Source organism: Leptinotarsa decemlineata, unplaced genomic scaffold (assembly GCF_025532065.1).
Source record: "Leptinotarsa decemlineata unplaced genomic scaffold, Ldec_3_MD MMD2_tig00001719_RagTag_RagTag, whole genome shotgun sequence".
Lineage (NCBI taxonomy): Eukaryota > Metazoa > Arthropoda > Insecta > Coleoptera > Chrysomelidae > Leptinotarsa > Leptinotarsa decemlineata.
In genome coordinates this window covers 13,732,994-13,753,322 of record NW_027412569.1, presented here as the reverse complement: position 1 = coordinate 13,753,322, position 20,329 = coordinate 13,732,994, and the positions used below count along the sequence as shown (strand labels likewise).

The window sequence follows — 20,329 nt, the reverse complement described above, 5'->3', positions numbered from 1 at the left end:
GGAAGTGATGTCCGGGACGATACGTCTGGAGTCTGGACAGAATGAACAAGCTCATTCTCTGAATATATGAGTTGTCTCGTTGATAAATATCAACTCGCCTGTAGTGTGTCGTGTGGCCTATAGGTTTAACTTTTGTCCCAAGAAGCCAAAATTCAAATCAGTAAGATTCTGTTCTCCATAAGCAATTGAATCCAACAAGTGAGTTGAATGTTTTACCAGCATCCAAATGCCAAGAATAAAAATTTCCTATTCTTATAAAGATGATAATACTTGATTAATCCGAAAATTCGAGAAGTTTAGACATAAACTCGAAAATAGCAATGGCTACCAAAAGTATCACAACAAATTATTTGAATTTTCGGCGGCAAGACATTCACGGAACCAAAGTCGTCAAATTCACCGTTCCGTGTTCCGTCGGAGCACGGAATCCTTAAAGGGATTCGAATATGTTGTTCGAATATAATTAATGCGTTCGAATATATCCTTGTATAGTTGTTTGCAAAAACGGGAAATTAACTGTAAACGGTAACCGATCGAATCAAACTCGAATCCAGTTAAAATATTCATAATTCCTTTCCCTAACATCTACACCGTTCTCAGTTGATTCCAAAATTTGTTAACAAATCCCTGATTTATCTGTCAGTTTATAAATTTTATTCAACCGTTATTATAGGACTCCCCCTATAATACTGGCAGGGCAGGGCAGGGAGCCTTGAGCTCCTGAGGCCACAAAGTTTCAAATGTGAGAAGATTTCACTTTTCTAATTGTAAACAATACCAAAATGTTCATAAGATATAAATTATATTACACCTATAGCACAATGTTTCAATTCTAAGGGGGACTCTAATGAACCCCAGGCTCCCCAAGGAAAAAAGGAGGATGTCTCTTCGATACTTGAGACGTCGCTGTTTTGAAGTTATACTTTACCTTTGATATAGCTATATCGCCAGCTTACAGTAGGTCGAGAGAATGAATTCATCTACATAGCATAAAAGCATATATCCTACACTAATATTCTTCCCCTTTTGGGCAGGTTTGAAGAACATAAACCAACCGTCAACATCAAAGACTATGCCCCAGAGAGATGATGTGGAACCACCACATAAGAGACACAAAATGGACTTCCACAATGAATGTTATTCTGAATGCAGCTCAAAGCCCCCAAAACGAGGAAGAAAAATAATATATGAAAAATATTCCGTACAGAGAAGCATGTTTTAGCGGTTGTCACTCGTCCAGATATATCATTCTCAGTGAGCAGAGTTAGCAGATATTTGAAATCCAGGAAAGCAGCACTGAAAGCAGTCAAACGTATTTTCAATACCTAAAGGGTACTAAAAGTTATGGAATTCTATACAATGGTGGGAGCAACGAATATTTAAAAGCGTATTCAGATGCAGATTTTGCAGGAGACATTGATACTAGATATTCAACAACTGGCTATGTTACTTTTATTATCAGGTTGTCCAGTTACATGGACATCTCAACGACAAAAGTGTTGCAACATCCACGACAGAATCGAATATATTGCAGCTTGGGATGCGCACGAGAAATAAATGGTTGAGAAGGTTGCTTAAGAAATTGATGTTGACGTTTCGAATCCAACGGAACTTTTTATTGATAATAGAAGTGCTATAAACTTGATGAGCTATAATGATCATCACAAACGAAAAAAATATCACTGTTGTTTACACCCAATCAGAAAACCAGTTGGCAGATATTTTAACCAAACCCTACCACGAGAAAAATTTTCAACAAATCGACAAGGTCTGTGGGTAACGTCTTCGAAGTGAACAAAGAGTGGGAGTGTTGAAGTATTCCATGTTCACTTCATTTCGATTGATCTTGTTTTTATGATTCCTTGGAAATCGTTGTTGATTGAATGAGTTTTAATGTCATTGTTAATACATATAAAATGTATCGTTTGTATATTCATGATTAAAACCTGGTTCAGTAGAGTTTACAGTTCGATTTCCTACAAATTACAACAGGTAATACTGCTAGACAATTCTATCTCTAACCCTCATTCCTTCTACAGCAAATTGTCCTCTCCATTTCTCCATGAAAGCCATTTTCAATACATCCTTTCCGAATATTCTGAGAGAATACTATACATTCTGCACCCATCACTTCAATTATTCGAATTGATACTTCATGTATTGCTCGATGAACTGCAGTTCGACTCAAACTGCAAAAAAGTTTCCTCACCAACACCCCTTTATAGCTGCTATATCGCCAGCTTACAGTAGGTCGAGAGAATGAATTCATCTACATAGGCATAAAAGCATATATCCTACACTAATATTCTTCCCCTTTTGGGCAGGTTTGAAGAACATAAATCTTTGTTGAGATAATAGATCAAGCATCAAAAATCTAGTCTCTGATAAGTTATTTGTCCCTATCTTAATAACTAAGCTTATATGTGTGTGTCTCCCTCAAGGTGGCTTGCAGAACAAGAATGGTTTTAGAGTTACAAACTTAGGTCTGCAGTGCTCTGTCCGTACAACAATTGTGATCGGTACAGCAGCGGTTAACTACTAACTACTGCTACTACTGTATTAGGCATTCATGCAAGGATGTCTAGTCTTATAGCAATACTAACACGAGGAAGCGGTATTCAGATGAAAGAAAGCCTAAAATGAAACAATTCATATTAGATGGAAACGGTTCACTGGAAGTGATGTCCGGGACGATACGTCTGGAGTCTGGACAGAATGATCAAGCTCATTCTCTGAATATATGAGTTGTCTCGTTGATAAATATCAACTCGCCTGTAGTGTCGTGTGGCCTATAGGTTTACTTTTGTCCCAAGAAGCCAAAATTCAAATCAGTAAGATTCTGTTCTCCATAAGCAATTGAATCCAACAAGTGAGTTGAATGTTTTACCAGCATCCAAATGCCAAGAATGAAAATTTCCTATTCTTATAAAAGATGATCATACTTGATTAATCCGAAAAATCGAGAAGTTTAGACATAAACTCGAAAATTAGCAAATGGCTACCAAAAGTATCACAACAAATTTTGAATTTCGGCGGCAAGATATTCACGGAACCAAAGTCGTCAATTCACCGTTCCGTGTTCCGTCGGAGCACGGAATCCTTAAAGGGATTCGAATATTGTTCGAATATAATTAATGCGTTCGAATATATCCTTGAATAGTTGTTTGTCAGTGAATGAGAACTAAACGAATGACGAGGTATTAAAATATCCCAAAACTTTCAAGGAAGTATTCATTTCAGGTTTAGATAGTCGTCGACCTCAAAACAGAATAAATGACAAAATGAAACCGTAACACCGTATAGGATGAAACTGCAGTAACGTTAGTTACAAATAAAAGCGGTAAAAACATAAAGAGTTTCATTTCTCTTTTTTTCATTATGATTTCCTACCACGTAGTGACGGCTACATCCACCAATTTATTAATGATTCAATATCCATCTCTTTCAGGAATAAACGGTGATACGAGCCAGTGAATAGCATATCATTTGGGACCCGTCAGCCAGCACCCGCCACAGTTGAAACACGACTCCTGCAACAGTTCAAACTGGTCTTTTTCCTCAGTTGAAACTGAGCCCCCGTCAAAATTGAAACCCGTCATCCTTCACAGTCGAAACTTGGCTCCTGAGACAGTTGAAACTTAGATCACATCACAGTTTAAACTCGGCTCTGGTCACCGATCTACCATATTTTGGGGAGAATGACTGGAATATTTGATTACAGAATTATTACAATGTGTTAAAACAACGATAAAAATAAAATAAATACAACAATAAAAATTAATTGGCGCTCCGGGGCGACTTCATTGATTCCAGTGACGCATTTGCTTTTTCAGCTGCAGGAAAACCCGGAAAAACCTGCAGCACCACATCATCTGAGAATTATTCCTGACATTTATTTTGTTGTATATCATTTCACAATGATTTTGATTTCTTCATTTTATTCAATGACTTCAATCTCGGTTTTCTGACTTTAGACTTTGAATAACATGGGATCATTATCGATTATGAAAGTAATCATGATTTTTTGTGGGTTTTGTAAAATTACGTCCGAGTTCAGACAAAATAACTTTATGAAAAGTAAAGCTTCAGTCTCATACAAGTAAAAGAAGAGAATCAACATAGATGTACTTCTGTTGTATGTATGTAGTTCAATTATGAACTATTCAAAATTTATAAAGTATATAGTCATGTGAACCCATTTACATTGATCTGGTATCAAAATAGATTGAGAAAAAAATTAAAATGAGCTATTTTATATTGCTATTGGACCTCCTTTGCCATCTATCTGTGAAGGCGTGAACTATATAACCTCGACATGAAAACATTCCATAGGCACAAAATTTCTACATTTCCATTGGATCTTCATTCCAGTAAGTTCTGCTAGTCAACTCTAGGTGGCGTCCGCGTAAACTTTTCTATCAACGAATCTTATTTTAAAATTCAATAACATTGTCAACTTGATATCTATCTGTTTCAGAAATGAACGATAATACCAGCCGTTAAATAGCATATCATTTCGTAAACGAACCAATTAGAATACTCGATAGGAATACTCGTTTCTACAATGACTCTTCTGTACTAAAAAAATTCAAGGTTAGGAGAGGGAGTTGCGTCACAGTATAGTTTCATAATGATACCCAATGCTTTGAGTAATGTAATCGGATGTAATTTCCAAAAACGAAATCACGGAAAGAAAAAAATTGATTTGGCACCTTTTTTGCCGTCTGTTTGTGAGGGTACGAACTATGTAACCCCGACAATGAAACATTCCATAGCCAGAAAAATTTCTACATTTCTATTGGATCCGTATTCCAATAAGTTCAGCTAGTGAACACTAGGTGGCGTTCGCGTGAACTTCACTTTTAACAAAATAAAATTTAGACTAGATAGAGAGAGATCATAGCTCCCAGGGTAGGCCGCCAGCTGTTTAACAGTGAAGAAGGGCGTGGATAAGATGGAGGGTAGAGCGCCACCCGCTTGATCAACCCTGAGCTTATATAGCATACGAAACAAAAACGGGAAATTAACTGTAAACGGTAACCGATCGAATCAAACTCGAATCCAGTTAAAATATTCATAATTCCTTTCCCTAACATCTACACCTTTCTCAGTTGATCCCAAATTTGTTAACAAATCCCTTGATTTATCTGTCAGTTTATAAATTTTATTCAACCGTTATTATAGGACTCCCCCTATAATACTGGCAGGGCAGGGCAGGGAGCCTTGAGCTCCTGAGGCCACAAAGTTTCAAATGTGAGAAGATTTCACTTTTCTAATTGTAAACAATACCAAAATGTTCATAAGATATAAATTATATTACACCTATAGCACAAATGTTTCAATTCTAAGGGGACTCTAATGAACCCAGGCTCCCCAAGGAAAAAAGGAGGATGTCTCTTCGATACTTGAGACGTCGCTGTTTTGAAGTTATACTTTACCTTTGATATAGCTATATCGCCAGCTTACAGTAGGTCGAGAGAATGAATTCATCTACATAGGCATAAAAGCATATATCCTACACTAATATTCTTCCCCTTTTGGGCAGGTTTGAAGAACATAAACCAACCGTCAACATCAAAGACTATGCCCCAGAGAGATGATGTGGAACCACCACATAAGAGACACAAAATGGACTTCCACAATGAATGTTATTCTGAATGCAGCTCAAAGCCCCCAAAACGAGGAAGAAAAATAATATATGAAAAATATTCCGTACAGAGAAGCATGTTTTTAGCGGTTGTCACTCGTCCAGATATATCATTCTCAGTGAGCAGAGTTAGCAGATATTTGGAAAATCCAGGAAAGCAGCACTGGAAAGCAGTCAAACGTATTTTCAGATACCTAAAGGGTACTAAAAGTTATGGAATTCTATACAATGGTGGGAGCAACGAATATTTAAAAGCGTATTCAGATGCAGATTTTGCAGGAGACATTGATACTAGATATTCAACAACTGGCTATGTTACTTTATTATCAGGTTGTCCAGTTACATGGACATCTCAACGACAAAAGTGTTGCAACATCCACGACAGAATCTGAATATATTGCAGCTTGGGATGCCGCACGAGAAATAATATGGTTGAGAAGGTTGCTTAAAGAAATTGATGTTGACGTTTCGAATCCAACGGAACTTTTTGTTGATAATAGAAGTGCTATAAACTTGATGAGCTATAATGATCATCACAAACGAAAAAAATATCACTGTTGTTTACACCCAATCAGAAAACCAGTTGGCAGATATTTTAACCAAACCCTTACCACGAGAAAAATTTTCAACAAATCGACAAGGTCTGTGGGTAACGTCTTCGAAGTGAACAAAGAGTGGGAGTGTTGAAGTAATCCATGTTCACTTCATTTCGATTGATCTTGTTTTTATGATTCCTTGGAAATCGTTGTTGATTGAATGAGTTTTAATGTCATTGTTAATACATATAAAATGTATCGTTTGTATATTCATGATTAAAACCTGGTTCAGTAGAGTTTACAGTTCGATTTCCTACAAATTACAACAGGTAATACTGCTAGACAATTCTATCTCTAACCCTCATTCCTTCTACAGCAAATTGTCCTCTCCATTTCTCCATGAAAGCCATTTTCAATACATTCCTTTCCCGAATATTCTGAGGGAATACTATACATTCTGCACCCATCACTTCAACTATTCGAATTGATACTTCATGTATTGCTCGATGAACTGCAGTTCGACTCAAACTGCAAAAAAGTTTCCTCACCAACACCCCTTTATAGCTATATCGCCAGCTTACAGTAGGTCGAGAGAATGAATTCATCTACATAGGCATAAAAGCATATATCCTACACTAATATTCTTCCCCTTTTGGCAGGTTTGAAGAACATAAATCTTTGTTGAGATAATAGATCAAGCATCAAAAATCTAGTCTCTGATAAGTTATTTGTCCCTATCTTAATAACTAAGCTTATATGTGTGTGTCTCCCTCGAAGTGGCTTGCAGAACAAGAATGGTTTTAGAGTTACAAACTTAGGTCTGCAGTGCTCTGTCCGTACAACAATTGTGATCGGTACAACAGCGGTTAACTACTAACTACTGCTACTACTGTATTAGGCATTCATGCAAGGATGTCTAGTCTTATAGCAATACTAACACGAGGAAGCGGTATTCAGATGAAAGAAAGCCTAAAATGAAACAATTCATATTAGATGGAAACGGTTCACTGGAAGTGATGTCCGGGACGATACGTCTGGAGTCTGGACAGAATGAACAAGCTCATTCTCTGAATATATGAGTTGTCTCGTTGATAAATATCAACTCGCCTGTAGTGTCGTGTGGCCTATAGGTTTACTTTTGTCCCAAGAAGCCAAAATTCAAATCAGTAAGATTCTGTTCTCCATAAGCAATTGAATCCAACAAGTGAGTTGAATGTTTTACCAGCATCCAAATGCCAAGAATAAAAATTTCCTATTCTTATAAAAGATGATAATACTTGATTAATCCGAAAATTCGAGAAGTTTAGACATAAACTCGAAAATTAGCAAATGGCTACCAAAAGTATCACAACAAATTTTGAATTTCGGCGGCAAGACATTCACGGAACCAAAGTCGTCAATTCACCGTTCCGTGTTCCGTCGGAGCACGGAATCCTTAAAGGGATTCGAATATGTGTTCGAATATAATTAATGCGTTCGAATATATCCTTGTATAGTTGTTTGCAAAAACGGGAAATTAACTGTAAACGGTAACCGATCGAATCAAACTCGAATCCAGTTAAAATATTCATAATTCCTTTCCCTAACATCTACACCGTTCTCAGTTGATTCCAAATTTGTTAACAAATCCCTTGATTTATCTGTCAGTTTATAAATTTTATTCAACCGTTATTATAGGACTCCCCCTATAATACTGGCAGGGCAGGGCAGGGAGCCTTGAGCTCCTGAGGCCACAAAGTTTCAAATGTGAGAAGATTTCACTTTTCTAATTGTAAACAATACCAAAATGTTCATAAGATATAAATTATATTACACCTATAGCACAAATGTTTCAATTCTAAGGGGACTCTAATGAACCCAGGCTCCCCAAGGAAAAAAGGAGGATGTCTCTTCGATACTTGAGACGTCGCTGTTTTGAAGTTATACTTTACCTTTGATATAGCTATATCGCCAGCTTACAGTAGGTCGAGAGAATGAATTCATCTACATAGGCATAAAAGCATATATCCTACACTAATATTCTTCCCCTTTTGGGCAGGTTTGAAGAACATAAACCAACCGTCAACATCAAAGACTATGCCCCAGAGAGATGATGTGGAACCACCACATAAGAGACACAAAATGGACTTCCACAATGAATGTTATTCTGAATGCAGCTCAAAGCCCCCAAAACGAGGAAGAAAAATAATATATGAAAAATATTCCGTACAGAGAAGCATGTTTTTAGCGGTTGTCACTCGTCCAGATATATCATTCTCAGTGAGCAGAGTTAGCAGATATTTGGAAAATCCAGGAAAGCAGCACTGGAAAGCAGTCAAACGTATTTTCAGATACCTAAAGGGTACTAAAAGTTATGGAATTCTATACAATGGTGGGAGCAACGAATATTTAAAAGCGTATTCAGATGCAGATTTTGCAGGAGACATTGATACTAGATATTCAACAACTGGCTATGTTACTTTATTATCAGGTTGTCCAGTTACATGGACATCTCAACGACAAAAGTGTTGCAACATCCACGACAGAATCTGAATATATTGCAGCTTGGGATGCCGTACGAGAAATAATATGGTTGAGAAGGTTGCTTAAAGAAATTGATGTTGACGTTTCGAATCCAACGGAACTTTTTATTGATAATAGAAGTGCTATAAACTTGATGAGCTATAATGATCATCACAAACGAAAAAAATATCACTGTTGTTTACACCCAATCAGAAAACCAGTTGGCAGATATTTTAACCAAACCCTTACCACGAGAAAAATTTTCAACAAATCGACAAGGTCTGTGGGTAACGTCTTCGAAGTGAACAAAGAGTGGGAGTGTTGAAGTAATCCATGTTCACTTCATTTCGATTGATCTTGTTTTTATGATTCCTTGGAAATCGTTGTTGATTGAATGAGTTTTAATGTCATTGTTAATACATATAAAATGTATCGTTTGTATATTCATGATTAAAACCTGGTTCAGTAGAGTTTACAGTTCGATTTCCTACAAATTACAACAGGTAATACTGCTAGACAATTCTATCTCTAACCCTCATTCCTTCTACAGCAAATTGTCCTCTCCATTTCTCCATGAAAGCCATTTTCAATACATTCCTTTCCCGAATATTCTGAGAGAATACTATACATTCTGCACCCATCACTTCAATTATTCGAATTGATACTTCATGTATTGCTCGATGAACTGCAGTTCGACTCAAACTGCAAAAAAGTTTCCTCACCAACACCCCTTTATAGCTGCTATATCGCCAGCTTACAGTAGGTCGAGAGAATGAATTCATCTACATAGGCATAAAAGCATATATCCTACACTAATATTCTTCCCCTTTTGGGCAGGTTTGAAGAACATAAATCTTTGTTGAGATAATAGATCAAGCATCAAAAATCTAGTCTCTGATAAGTTATTTGTCCCTATCTTAATAACTAAGCTTATATGTGTGTGTCTCCCTCAAGGTGGCTTGCAGAACAAGAATGGTTTTAGAGTTACAAACTTAGGTCTGCAGTGCTCTGTCCGTACAACAATTGTGATCGGTACAGCAGCGGTTAACTACTAACTACTGCTACTACTGTATTAGGCATTCATGCAAGGATGTCTAGTCTTATAGCAATACTAACACGAGGAAGCGGTATTCAGATGAAAGAAAGCCTAAAATGAAACAATTCATATTAGATGGAAACGGTTCACTGGAAGTGATGTCCGGGACGATACGTCTGGAGTCTGGACAGAATGATCAAGCTCATTCTCTGAATATATGAGTTGTCTCGTTGATAAATATCAACTCGCCTGTAGTGTCGTGTGGCCTATAGGTTTACTTTTGTCCCAAGAAGCCAAAATTCAAATCAGTAAGATTCTGTTCTCCATAAGCAATTGAATCCAACAAGTGAGTTGAATGTTTTACCAGCATCCAAATGCCAAGAATGAAAATTTCCTATTCTTATAAAAGATGATCATACTTGATTAATCCGAAAAATCGAGAAGTTTAGACATAAACTCGAAAATTAGCAAATGGCTACCAAAAGTATCACAACAAATTTTGAATTTCGGCGGCAAGATATTCACGGAACCAAAGTCGTCAATTCACCGTTCCGTGTTCCGTCGGAGCACGGAATCCTTAAAGGGATTCGAATATGTGTTCGAATATAATTAATGCGTTCGAATATATCCTTGTATAGTTGTTTGTCAGTGAATGAGAACTAAACGAATGACGAGGTATTAAAATATCCCAAAACTTTCAAGGAAGTATTCATTTCAGGTTTAGATAGTCGTCGACCTCAAAACAGAATAAATGACAAAATGAAACCGTAACACCGTATAGGATGAAACTGCAGTAACGTTAGTTACAAATAAAAGCGGTAAAAACATAAAGAGTTTCATTTCTCTTTTTTTCATTATGATTTCCTACCACGTAGTGACGGCTACATCCACCAATTTATTAATGATTCAATATCCATCTCTTTCAGGAATAAACGGTGATACGAGCCAGTGAATAGCATATCATTTGGGACCCGTCAGCCAGCACCCGCCACAGTTGAAACACGACTCCTGCAACAGTTCAAACTGGTCTTTTTCCTCAGTTGAAACTGAGCCCCCGTCAAAATTGAAACCCGTCATCCTTCACAGTCGAAACTTGGCTCCTGAGACAGTTGAAACTTAGATCACATCACAGTTTAAACTCGGCTCTGGTCACCGATCTACCATATTTTGGGGAGAATGACTGGAATATTTGATTACAGAATTATTACAATGTGTTAAAACAACGATAAAAATAAAATAAATACAACAATAAAAATTAATTGGCGCTCCGGGGCGACTTCATTGATTCCAGTGACGCATTTGCTTTTTCAGCTGCAGGAAAACCCGGAAAAACCTGCAGCACCACATCATCTGAGAATTATTCCTGACATTTATTTTGTTGTATATCATTTCACAATGATTTTGATTTCTTCATTTTATTCAATGACTTCAATCTCGGTTTTCTGACTTTAGACTTTGAATAACATGGGATCATTATCGATTATGAAAGTAATCATGATTTTTTGTGGGTTTTGTAAAATTACGTCCGAGTTCAGACAAAATAACTTTATGAAAAGTAAAGCTTCAGTCTCATACAAGTAAAAGAAGAGAATCAACATAGATGTACTTCTGTTGTATGTATGTAGTTCAATTATGAACTATTCAAAATTTATAAAGTATATAGTCATGTGAACCCATTTACATTGATCTGGTATCAAAATAGATTGAGAAAAAAATTAAAATGAGCTATTTTGTATTGCTATTGGACCTCCTTTGCCATCTATCTGTGAAGGCGTGAACTATATAACCTCGACATGAAAACATTCCATAGGCACAAAAATTTCTACATTTCCATTGGATCTTCATTCCAGTAAGTTCTGCTAGTCAACTCTAGGTGGCGTCCGCGTAAACTTTTCTATCAACGAATCTTATTTTAAAATTCAATAACATTGTCAACTTGATATCTATCTGTTTCAGAAATGAACGATAATACCAGCCGTTAAATAGCATATCATTTCGTAAACGAACCAATTAGAATACTCGATAGGAATACTCGGTTTCTACAATGACTCTTCTGTACTAAAAAAATTCAAGGGTTAGGAGAGGGAGTTGCGTCACAGTATAGTTTCATAATGATACCCAATGCTTTGAGTAATGTAATCGGATGTAATTTCCAAAAACGAAATCACGGAAAGAAAAAAATTGATTTGGCACCTTTTTTGCCGTCTGTTTGTGAGGGTACGAACTATGTAACCCCGACAATGAAACATTCCATAGCCAGAAAAATTTCTACATTTCTATTGGATCCGTATTCCAATAAGTTCAGCTAGTGAACACTAGGTGGCGTTCGCGTGAACTTCACTTTTAACAAAATAAAATTTAGACTAGATAGAGAGAGATCATAGCTCCCAGGGTAGGCCGCCAGCTGTTTAACAGTGAAGAAGGGCGTGGATAAGATGGAGGGTAGAGCGCCACCCGCTTGATCAACCCTGGAGCTTATATAGCATACGAAACAAAAACGGGAAATTAACTGTAAACGGTAACCGATCGAATCAAACTCGAATCCAGTTAAAATATTCATAATTCCTTTCCCTAACATCTACACCTTTCTCAGTTGATCCCAAATTTGTTAACAAATCCTTTGATTTATCTGTCAGTTTATAAATTTTATTCAACCGTTATTATAGGACTCCCCCTATAATACTGGCAGGGCAGGGCAGGGAGCCTTGAGCTCCTGAGGCCACAAAGTTTCAAATGTGAGAAGATTTCACTTTTCTAATTGTAAACAATACCAAAATGTTCATAAGATATAAATTATATTACACCTATAGCACAAATGTTTCAATTCTAAGGGGACTCTAATGAACCCAGGCTCCCCAAGGAAAAAAGGAGGATGTCTCTTCGATACTTGAGACGTCGCTGTTTTGAAGTTATACTTTACCTTTGATATAGCTATATCGCCAGCTTACAGTAGGTCGAGAGAATGAATTCATCTACATAGGCATAAAAGCATATATCCTACACTAATATTCTTCCCCTTTTGGGCAGGTTTGAAGAACATAAACCAACCGTCAACATCAAAGACTATGCCCCAGAGAGATGATGTGGAACCACCACATAAGAGACACAAAATGGACTTCCACAATGAATGTTATTCTGAATGCAGCTCAAAGCCCCCAAAACGAGGAAGAAAAATAATATATGAAAAATATTCCGTACAGAGAAGCATGTTTTTAGCGGTTGTCACTCGTCCAGATATATCATTCTCAGTGAGCAGAGTTAGCAGATATTTGGAAAATCCAGGAAAGCAGCACTGGAAAGCAGTCAAACGTATTTTCAGATACCTAAAGGGTACTAAAAGTTATGGAATTCTATACAATGGTGGGAGCAACGAATATTTAAAAGCGTATTCAGATGCAGATTTTGCAGGAGACATTGATACTAGATATTCAACAACTGGCTATGTTACTTTATTATCAGGTTGTCCAGTTACATGGACATCTCAACGACAAAAGTGTTGCAACATCCACGACAGAATCTGAATATATTGCAGCTTGGGATGCCGCACGAGAAATAATATGGTTGAGAAGGTTGCTTAAAGAAATTGATGTTGACGTTTCAAATCCAACGGAACTTTTTGTTGATAATAGAAGTGCTATAAACTTGATGAGCTATAATGATCATCACAAACGAAAAAAATATCACTGTTGTTTACACCCAATCAGAAAACCAGTTGGCAGATATTTTAACCAAACCCTTACCACGAGAAAAATTTTCAACAAATCGACAAGGTCTGTGGGTAACGTCTTCGAAGTGAACAAAGAGTGGGAGTGTTGAAGTAATCCATGTTCACTTCATTTCGATTGATCTTGTTTCTATGATTCCTTGGAAATCGTTGTTGATTGAATGAGTTTTAATGTCATTGTTAATACATATAAAATGTATCGTTTGTATATTCATGATTAAAACCTGGTTCAGTAGAGTTTACAGTTCGATTTCCTACAAATTACAACAGGTAATACTGCTAGACAATTCTATCTCTAACCCTCATTCCTTCTACAGCAAATTGTCCTCTCCATTTCTCCATGAAAGCCATTTTCAATACATTCCTTTCCCGAATATTCTGAGGGAATACTATACATTCTGCACCCATCACTTCAACTATTCGAATTGATACTTCATGTATTGCTCGATGAACTGCAGTTCGACTCAAACTGCAAAAAAGTTTCCTCACCAACACCCCTTTATAGCTATATCGCCAGCTTACAGTAGGTCGAGAGAATGAATTCATCTACATAGGCATAAAAGCATATATCCTACACTAATATTCTTCCCCTTTTGGGCAGGTTTGAAGAACATAAATCTTTGTTGAGATAATAGATCAAGCATCAAAAATCTAGTCTCTGATAAGTTATTTGTCCCTATCTTAATAACTAAGCTTATATGTGTGTGTCTCCCTCAAGGTGGCTTGCAGAACAAGAATGGTTTTAGAGTTACAAACTTAGGTCTGCAGTGCTCTGTCCGTACAACAATTGTGATCGGTACAACAGCGGTTAACTACTAACTACTGCTACTACTGTATTAGGCATTCATGCAAGGATGTCTAGTCTTATAGCAATACTAACACGAAGAAGCGGTATTCAGATGAAAGAAAGCCTAAAATGAAACAATTCATATTAGATGGAAACGGTTCACTGGAAGTGATGTCCGGGACGATACGTCTGGAGTCTGGACAGAATGATCAAGCTCATTCTCTGAATATATGAGTTGTCTCGTTGATAAATATCAACTCGCCTGTAGTGTCGTGTGGCCTATAGGTTTACTTTTGTCCCAAGAAGCCAAAATTCAAATCAGTAAGATTCTGTTCTCCATAAGCAATTGAATCCAACAAGTGAGTTGAATGTTTTACCAGCATCCAAATGCCAAGAATGAAAATTTCCTATTCTTATAAAAGATGATCATACTTGATTAATCCGAAAAATCGAGAAGTTTAGACATAAACTCGAAAATTAGCAAATGGCTACCAAAAGTATCACAACAAATTTTGAATTTCGGCGGCAAGATATTCACGGAACCAAAGTCGTCAATTCACCGTTCCGTGTTCCGTCGGAGCACGGAATCCTTAAAGGGATTCGAATATGTGTTCGAATATAATTAATGCGTTCGAATATATCCTTGTATAGTTGTTTGCAAAAACGGGAAATTAACTGTAAACGGTAACCGATCGAATCAAACTCGAATCCAGTTAAAATATTCATAATTCCTTTTCCTAACATCTACACCGTTCTCAGTTGATTCCAAATTTGTTAACAAATCCCTTGATTTATCTGTCAGTTTATAAATTTTATTCAACCGTTATTATAGGACTCCCCCTATAATACTGGCAGGGCAGGGCAGGGAGCCTTGAGCTCCTGAGGCCACAAAGTTTCAAATGTGAGAAGATTTCACTTTTCTAATTGTAAACAATACCAAAATGTTCATAAGATATAAATTATATTACACCTATAGCACAAATGTTTCAATTCTAAGGGGACTCTAATGAACCCAGGCTCCCCAAGGAAAAAAGGAGGATGTCTCTTCGATACTTGAGACGTCGCTGTTTTGAAGTTATACTTTACCTTTGATATAGCTATATCGCCAGCTTACAGTAGGTTGAGAGAATGAATTCATCTACATAGGCATAAAAGCATATATCCTACACTAATATTCTTCCCCTTTTGGGCAGGTTTGAAGAACATAAACCAACCGTCAACATCAAAGACTATGCCCCAGAGAGATGATGTGGAACCACCACATAAGAGACACAAAATGGACTTCCACAATGAATGTTATTCTGAATGCAGCTCAAAGCCCCCAAAACGAGGAAGAAAAATAATATATGAAAAATATTCCGTACAGAGAAGCATGTTTTTAGCGGTTGTCACTCGTCCAGATATATCATTCTCAGTGAGCAGAGTTAGCAGATATTTGGAAAATCCAGGAAAGCAGCACTGGAAAGCAGTCAAACGTATTTTCAGATACCTAAAGGGTACTAAAAGTTATGGAATTCTATACAATGGTGGGAGCAACGAATATTTAAAAGCGTATTCAGATGCAGATTTTGCAGGAGACATTGATACTAGATATTCAACAACTGGCTATGTTACTTTATTATCAGGTTGTCCAGTTACATGGACATCTCAACGACAAAAGTGTTGCAACATCCACGACAGAATCTGAATATATTGCAGCTTGGGATGCCGTACGAGAAATAATATGGTTGAGAAGGTTGCTTAAAGAAATTGATGTTGACGTTTCAAATCCAACGGAACTTTTTGTTGATAATAGAAGTGCTATAAACTTGATGAGCTATAATGATCATCACAAACGAAAAAAATATCACTGTTGTTTACACCCAATCAGAAAACCAGTTGGCAGATATTTTAACCAAACCCTTACCACGAGAAAAATTTTCAACAAATCGACAAGGTCTGTGGGTAACGTCTTCGAAGTGAACAAAGAGTGGGAGTGTTGAAGTAATCCATGTTCACTTCATTTCGATTGATCTTGTTTTTATGATTCCTTGGAAATCGTTGTTGATTGAATGAGTTTTAATGTCATTGTTAATACATATAAAATGTATCGTTTGTATATTCATGATTAAAACCTGGTTCAGTAGAGTTTACAGTTCGATTTCCTACAAATTACAACAGGTAATACTGCTAGACAATTCTATCTCTAACCCTCATTCCTTCTACAGCAAATTGTCCTCTCCATTTCTCCATGAAAGCCATTTTCAATACATTCCTTTCCCGAATATTCTGAGGGAATACTATACATTCTGCACCCATCACTTCAACTATTCGAATTGATACTTCATGTATTGCTCGATGAACTGCAGTTCGACTCAAACTGCAAAAAAGTTTCCTCACCAACACCCCTTTATAGCTATATCGCCAGCTTACAGTAGGTCGAGAGAATGAATTCATCTACATAGGCATAAAAGCATATATCCTACACTAATATTCTTCCCCTTTTGGGCAGGTTTGAAGAACATAAATCTTTGTTGAGATAATAGATCAAGCATCAAAAATCTAGTCTCTGATAAGTTATTTGTCCCTATCTTAATAACTAAGCTTATATGTGTGTGTCTCCCTCAAGGTGGCTTGCAGAACAAGAATGGTTTTAGAGTTACAAACTTAGGTCTGCAGTGCTCTGTCCGTACAACAATTGTGATCGGTACAACAGCGGTTAACTACTAACTACTGCTACTACTGTATTAGGCATTCATGCAAGGATGTCTAGTCTTATAGCAATACTAACACGAGGAAGCGGTATTCAGATGAAAGAAAGCCTAAAATGAAACAATTCATATTAGATGGAAACGGTTCACTGGAAGTGATGTCCGGGACGATACGTCTGGAGTCTGGACAGAATGATCAAGCTCATTCTCTGAATATATGAGTTGTCTCGTTGATAAATATCAACTCGCCTGTAGTGTCGTGTGGCCTATAGGTTTACTTTTGTCTCAAGAAGCCAAAATTCAAATCAGTGAGATTCTGTTCTCCATAAGCAATTGAATCCAACAAGTGAGTTGAATGTTTTACCAGCATCCAAATGCCAAGAATAAAAATTTCCTATTCTTATAAAAGATGATCATACTTGGTTAATCCGAAAAATCGAGAAGTTTAGACATAAATTCGAAAATTAGCAAATGGCTACCAAAAGTATCACAACAAATTTTGAATCTCGGCGGCAAGACATTCATGGAACCAAAGTCTTCAATTCACCGTTCCGTGTTCCGTCAGAGCACAGAATCTTTAAAGGGATTCGAATATGTGTTCGAATATAATTAATGCGTTCGAATATATCCTTGTATAGTTGTTTGTCAGTGAATTAGAACTAAACGAATGACGAGGTATTAAAATATCCCAAAACTTTCAAGGAAGTATTCATTTCAGGTTTAAATAGTCGTCGACCTCAAAACAGAACAAATGACAAAATGAAACCGTAACACCGTATAGGATGAAACTGCAGTAACGTTAGTTACAAATAAAAGCGGTAAAAACATAAAGAGTTTCATTTCTCTTTTCTTCATTATGATTTCCTACCACGTAGTGACGGCTACATCCACCAATTTATTAATGATTCAGTATCCATCTCTTTCAGGAATAAACGATGATACGAGCCAGTGAATAGCATATCATTTGGGACCCGTCAGCACCCGTCACAGTTGAAACTCAGCTCCGTTCACAGTTGAAACTCAGCACCCGTCACAGTTGAAACACGACTCCTGTAACAGTTCAAACTGGTCTTTTTCCTCAGTTGAAACTGAGCTCCCGTCAAAATTGAAACCCGTCATCCTTCACAGTCGAAACTTGGCTCCTGAGACAGTTGAAACTTAGATCACATCATAGTTTCAACTCGGCTCTGGTCACCTATCTACCATATTTTGGGGAGAATTATTCCTGACATTTATTTTGTTGTATATCATTTCACAATGATTTTGATTTCATTTTATTCAATGACCTCAATCTCGGTTTTCTGACTTTAGACTTTGAATAACATGGGATCATTATCGATTATGAAAGTAATCATGATTTTTTGTGGGTTTTGTAAAATTACGTCCGAGTTCAGACAAAATAACTTTATGAAAAGTAAAGTTTCAGTCTCATACAAGTAAAAGAAGAGAATCAACATAGATGTTCTTCTGTTGTGTGTATGTATGTAACTGAAAAATTGAAGTCAGACATAAATGTGTGTGAGAGTTTCACTTTCATATGCGAGTGTAAAACAAATACCTCCTCACACTTCTGCACTCCTGATACTCAATTTTTCAAATTACCGTAAATCACTGCTGGATCTGGTGATTCCAAATTTGAATGAATTTCACGCAATTCGAAATATTTCACTCCTGTATCTTACGTGAAAATAACTGAAAAATTGAAGTCAGACATAAATGTGTGTGAAAGTTTCACTTTCATATGCGAGTGTAAAACAAATACCTCCTCACACTTCTGCACTCCTGATACTCAATTTAAAGTCGCCTACAACAATCGCCTCTCTCTTTTGATCCATCACTTTCTACATCACCGAGTCGACAAAACTTTTGTATTCTACTAGGGTTGAGTTTGGAGAAATATAGCAGTTATATAACGACCACTTTTCGAAATTCAACCATGTGAAGCCCCGCATTTCCTATTCCTTATGAGAATTGCCGTGTCTGTTTTCGAGTCTATTAGCCAGTTAGGATTCTTTTGAACCAGTGTCTTATTAGGTTCCTGGGTTAACAGTATGTCCGCATTTTCCTCTTCCGCTGTCCTGAGGAGCAGGTGGTGTGCATTTCTGCGTCTGTCAATATTAATTTGAATAATTTGTAGAGACATTTTAGATGTTTTGGAACGTTATCTATGCTATAAGATCGCGGAGAATGCTGGGCGACTCCATCACTTTTTCCATTGTGTTATTTGCGGTCTCTTTTGGTGAATTTGGTATCTCTTTCTGAACCTCATCTACTTGTCTTTCTTTTTTGGCTGGTCTCTTTCCCTTCTGTTTTTGTCTCGCCCTTTTCAGGGCATGTTTAAAAGTGGGGCACCTGGTCGTTCCCAGCCTGTGGCCTTCCTCTTCACACACCGGACAATAATTTTCATTCACGCATTCGTTGGAGTTATGCGCTCCCTGACCACATTTATAACACAAGTTCGTTCTGTCGGGTCCTTCACATTCTGCCCTGCTATGTTCGTACGACCAGCATTTCGAACATCTGTCCACCTTCAGCCGCCTTTCTAGCTTACACCTGGCTAATCCTATCTTAAGGTATCCCCCAGAGAGAACTGACTTGGCCATTTGTTTTGGCAAGGAAATTGTGGTTACCGTTGTATCATACATAGTTGGTCTGATCTCGCTGACCTTGCAGTCGTCGCAAGGTCAGTGACCTGCCTCACGGCTTCAACCACCTCTTCTTTGGTTGCATCTGCCAACATGTCTTTTACGTATATAGTTTCTAGCGGTTCTTGCCCTGTCCAAGGTTAGCAATAATTTTCCGCCTGTTGTGCTCTTAATGAGTCGTATGTGTTTTGACGCAGTACTCTGTGCTACGGATGTCTTGACCGATTCCAATGTTTCTTTGAAAGTTTTTCCTCCTCCGTTAACTATGATTCCGTATGTTGGCCTGATTTTTTCTTTGCCACTCTCTGGGTTGAGTTTTCCGGTGGTGTAAATCTCAATGTTCGTCAGGGATTTATGGAAAATGTCATTTGAACGTCGGTTCCCCTGATTCTGGTTGTCTGTTCCACAACGTTTATGTCCTCGGACAGATCTGCCAGTTCTAGGAATTTCTCCTTGAACTGCCGTTGGATGCTTACATTAACCTAACCTAACCTAACCTATCAATGGTAATCAATTATTATTGGAGTCAGTTTTCTCAGTGTATGTATGAATGTATGCTTTTCAAATTTGAATATTGTAATGAAAAAGCAGGGTTTGATTTATTTTTCACTGTTGGAGATTTCTGAAGCCCAAATCAATTATTTGCAATACTAAAAAACGCTTACTGTTCCCTATTGTCTATTTGGGTTTAGTGAAATTATTTATTGTCATTCAACATGATAGTGTAGGTGTGGTACTCATTTCATAAAATGTGACCCGATT

At 37.2% G+C, this 20,329-nt stretch overlaps 4 long non-coding RNA genes across 4 annotated transcripts; all 4 read left to right on the top strand.

The window, feature by feature from the left end:
* Positions 1–5,070: 5,070 nt before the first annotated feature.
* On the top strand, positions 5,071–6,479 carry LOC141482751 (uncharacterized). The gene is made up of 2 exons (XR_012465704.1): positions 5,071–5,467; positions 5,546–6,479. It is a non-coding gene; the product is annotated as an uncharacterized lncRNA (long non-coding RNA).
* Positions 6,480–7,484: 1,005 nt separating this feature from the next.
* On the top strand, positions 7,485–9,155 carry LOC141482750 (uncharacterized). The gene is made up of 2 exons (XR_012465703.1): positions 7,485–8,143; positions 8,222–9,155. It is a non-coding gene; the product is annotated as an uncharacterized lncRNA (long non-coding RNA).
* A 3,254-nt stretch (positions 9,156–12,409) lies between these two features.
* On the top strand, positions 12,410–13,682 carry LOC141482749 (uncharacterized). Its single transcript, XR_012465702.1, has 2 exons — positions 12,410–12,670; positions 12,749–13,682. It is a non-coding gene; the product is annotated as an uncharacterized lncRNA (long non-coding RNA).
* Positions 13,683–15,016: 1,334 nt separating this feature from the next.
* LOC141482748 (uncharacterized) lies at positions 15,017–16,359 on the top strand. Its single transcript, XR_012465701.1, has 2 exons — positions 15,017–15,347; positions 15,426–16,359. It is a non-coding gene; the product is annotated as an uncharacterized lncRNA (long non-coding RNA).
* The last annotated feature ends 3,970 nt before the right edge of the window (positions 16,360–20,329 follow it).